This window comes from Nannospalax galili, unplaced genomic scaffold, assembly GCF_000622305.1.
Source record: "Nannospalax galili isolate Female #2095 unplaced genomic scaffold, S.galili_v1.0 scaffold96, whole genome shotgun sequence".
Classification (NCBI taxonomy): Eukaryota; Metazoa; Chordata; class Mammalia; order Rodentia; family Spalacidae; genus Nannospalax; species Nannospalax galili.
Genome location: NW_008342018.1, coordinates 7,595,464 through 7,600,140, shown reverse-complemented (window position 1 = coordinate 7,600,140; position 4,677 = coordinate 7,595,464).

Genomic DNA, 4,677 nt, shown 5'->3' with positions numbered 1-4,677 from the left:
GAAATCCTGTGGCAAGTCAAGGCAGATGTGCATGATATGAGATTGCACTCCCTCCCCTAACAGAGGCCAGTAGTCAAAGATGGGTAATATCTTCTGGGAGAAAGTCAACATAAGACAGGGCGTAGCTGATGGAAGCTACATGCCGATGACTTTAGTCAAAGATGGGTAATATCTTCTGGGAGAAAGTCAACATAAGACAGGGCACAGCTGATGGAAGCTACATGCCGATGACTGGTAAGGCTTTGCTCTAGCAGAAGACAACCTAAGACAGGCACGGTCCTTCTGTCCTAGATATAGCATAATCTGGGGTTATAAAAAATAATAAAGAAGGGGGAGATGTTGGGAGCTATTAATGTGTTTTACACACCAGTGCCTAATTTGCCAAGTCAGGAGGAATGTGTTTATATGGTGGAGCTCACAAAACAAGTATTTGACCACTCCTTGACCCTCAGATACAGGTGGGAAAAACAGCTGTTGAAACTGAGTTAAGATCACTGATGTTCTGTATAAAAAGGAGGAGCTGAAATAAACCGAGGCTGCAGTCTCTACTGACAGCCCTCCCAAGTATTTTTTCTGTCTCTTGTTTTTTCTTTCAACACTCACTCCTCCTTTCACGTACAGTCTGTCTTGGCCCCCTGGCACCAGCAAACTTGCAGCAATGGTGACAACATGCACAAGACCCATGCAGACCCAATCTGACAAAAACCCAGTGTAGAACTAGAGAAATGGGCAGGAGGCTCCAACATTAACTAAGGAACTGTTGACAACTGATTACTCCTGTATGAGGGAGAGTTGATCTTTAAGGGAGTGGTTTTTGATAGGCTGACCAGACTCAAATGGATTAATTTGTACCAAGGGACAACTGAGTACAAAAGCTTGACCAGATAGGCCTTAATATATATGACAGACTGCATGAAATCTGGTTGGGAAATGTGGAAGGTGCAGATTGGGGAGATGTCCTGAATATGACTAAGATTTCTTATATAAATGCAAAAAATCTCAATAAAAATATACATTTAAAAAATAAAATAAAATTTGTACTATATTCCATTCAGCTTTAAATGTTTACAAGCTTAAAAATTTCATGTGGAAGAAACAGATGCATATTTTCACTTTAATAATGTTTGAATAATGAAATGTATGTGAATTAGCCTAGAATTCTTAGTATGTCCAAGTGGAAAAAAATTCTGGAGTAAAAGAACAAAAGAAGAAACACTTCTCTTCCTTTCTGAAATATTAGCAATTTTTTTATGTTTTGTCATAACAAACACTGTTTATCTTCCTCGGTTCCTATTTCCCATGGCTGTAAATGTCAGTTCAGTAGAAAAGTAACTTCAGTCATAGTTCCCATTTAATTTTTCCTTCTTGAGATGCACTGTGCAGTTAATTAGAATCCTAGGAATTGAGAACATAAGGGGCCCTTAGAGACTGTCTAATCCTCCCTCCTCACTCATGCTGTGGAGATGGATTCAGCTATTCTGAGGTCACACAAATTCAGAAACACAAAGCTATTATTATTGAATTATTTGTTTTTGAGACTATATAAGAAAACTATTTTATCCTCATGAGTAATCCTGTTAGGTTTAAAAGGTTATGAGCTGAGTTCTCAAAATTTTAAGGTCTTAGTTTTTAACTCACAGTATAGTAATAATAATATTAATACACACATAATTTGATAACTGGCAAGAATCTTCTGTAGTGGAAATTGTTAGTGAAGGCGAAGGAAATAATTTAGATTAAAGATCTTGATCTGCTTCAAATTCTCAAAATGGAAAAGTGCAGACTGATAAATAACTTCTTGTCAAAAGAGATTCTAATAACGCCTCTTTAACTGAAATGATCTTTTTAATTAAAATACAAATATTTGATGTATGAAGAATTTTTCAAAAGTTTGAAATTGTTAATTATAATAAATACTGAAAGTTATTTTGTGTGAAAAGTCATTCTTGGGCAAATAATTATAATTCTAATAAAGTCATCAAGCCAGTGTATCACTCTGGTTCCAAATTGTTCTGATAGTTCTAGGGACTCTACCAGGTGTGGTGATTCCAACAAAGATGCGAACAAGACTCATGTGACTTGAGAAGGGCAGAACATTTCTATCCCTACTTTATTCACAGATAGGAAAACTATATTTACCAAATATATGTCCTGCCATGCAGAATCTTAAACCTAAGCATGTTAAAGTGCTCTAAGTTACAATTATAGACTCACCCAGTGGATGCTACAATGATTCAACAGGAATTCACAAGTTTTTAAATTTGAAGATTGAAGACTACTTTGGTAAAATAAAGGAAAAAAAAAAGAAATTGCTATAGCCATGGTCCTTTTGATTTGAAAGACATTCATTAGAATTCTCTGAGTTTTGCCATAGGAAAAAAAACAATTTTCTATATTTGCAATAAGCCTTCAGTTTTTTTTAAACTGAGGTTTAGTATACATCTGCAATTTTGGATGCAAAATCATATATATATATATATTACATGAAAAAAGAGGAGCACACATAAGTATCTCAAGAGATTGTCTGTATGTAATATGACATTTCTGTGAAAGTACCTTACAATCAAACTCATATGCAAAAACAGCAATCTAGAAACATATTTTAAATGTCTAACAGTGACCTGGAGCTTCTGTATTTAAATAACATATTTTCTGTGTATATTGGCGACAAAAATTCATTATATAGTAATATTTTACACAGAACAACAGTAGAATAAAAGTTAAAATGATTTGTTAGCTACAAATTTGTGAGAAATCCCTTGAACTAAATATCCACAAAGTCTCAATTCCCTCCACGGAACCAGAGAAGAGAAGAGTCTGCATTGATGGAAAGAAGGACTTCCACCAGGTCCTGCTGTGAAAATCAATGTCCCTCCACTTCAGTGACTCCTACTCAATCATCAACTTGGAAGTCAATTTATTCATAGGCATGAGCAACTAGTTAATTTAATATATATGAAATATTATATATTTTTTCTTTTTTAATAAAAAATTAGGCTACTTACTAAACTAGCAGGTAGACAGTTAAAAAGCAATGCTTTGTAGATGTTTTTCTGGAGCTGAACTAACTAGTTATTTCCATGTAAAATAAGTTCCCTGGGTTTATCAGAGTTCCCTTAGGGATATTATATTTTTATGTGTGCTTGTGAGTCAAATTCACTTGTTCATGTGCCTGTGAATGTTCATGTACAAGTGTGAATATAGGTGTGGAGGTGAGAGTTCAGCACTGGCTAATTTTCTCTGTTGCTCTTCACTTTAATACTTTATAAAGATTCTGTGTGTGGGCTCACACACCACAGCATGCAAACGGAGCACAATGGAGTAAACGCTCTCCTGAAACTATGTGGGTCAGAATCCAACTCAAGTACCAAGCTTCGTGGCAAACAACTTTATCCACTGAGCCATCTCTCTGGAACCCATCTTGTTTTATGAGACAATAGTTCTCATGGACTTTGAGTTTACACACTAATGACTACACTGGCAAGTGCCAAGGATCTGCCTGGCTCCAACCAGCTAGCCCTGGAATCACAGAAGCTTTCCTCCAGACCCCTTTACTTTGGTTCTAAGGATGTGAACTGAGGTCCTCACGCTTGAGGGACAAGAACTTCTTCCATTGAACTATGTCCCCAAACCCTGAAAGGATTTATAATATAAAAAGTTCAGGGTCTGGAGAGATGGCTGAGCAGTTAAGAGCACTGGCTGCTCTTGCAGAGGACCTAAGTTCGAGTCCCAGCACCCATACGGCAGCTATGAACCGTCCGTTAACTCCAGTTCCAGAGGAATCTGAGCGCCCTTCTACCTCCGCAGCACTGATCCGCACAAGGCTGCGCTCACATACATACAGGCAATACACTCGTACACATAAAATGAAAATAATAGAATAAAATATTTTTTTAAAAAAAAGAAAGTTCAAAACAACTATTAAGCACACAAAGGAATTAGTAGACTTTAATATGTAGAATTTGTCTTTGGGATTCACAGCACATTCAATACTGGGATAATTTCTAAGATCAGGACTTAATGCAGGTGAGCAGGCAGCTTTTAATTCTGACTGCTGCATCTCTTTCTTATCCTAGGTTTCAGCCTAAGAGAAACTTCTTTCCTTAATCATCATCATTCTTTCAGATAGGTTATGGTTGAGGGCTTCTCATTCAAATAAAGACATATGAAATCATTCAAAGGCAGTTGAGAATTTAAAACAAAAATTTGAACATAGTTTTAACCAAATATAATGATATCCATTAATAAACACAATTATTTAGACTGCAAATATTAAACACAGTTTAGAAAGTTTTATGGTTTTTTTAAAACCTCCACATACTCTTTTACCACTAAGACCCAAAGATTTAATAGGTTATGACAACTAAATCAATGAAATTCTGTCACTGTAACAGTTAAATACAAAGATAGTGAATGTTTAAATTGTAGTTTTAAGTCACAGACAGAAACATGAACATATAGAGGAATAATATTGAAAATTTCTCACAAATAAATTGAATCATATTTTAAAGCACAGAGAAATGTAATATTCTAGAGAGAGTAATTTAGGAAAATACAGATGCATATTAATTTTTTAAACTTCAGTGATAAGAAATAATTCTAAAGAGAATGCCTTGATGAAAACCAATGTGCTAAATAAATTGTGTTAACAAAATGAAACAAAATATAAATATAAAA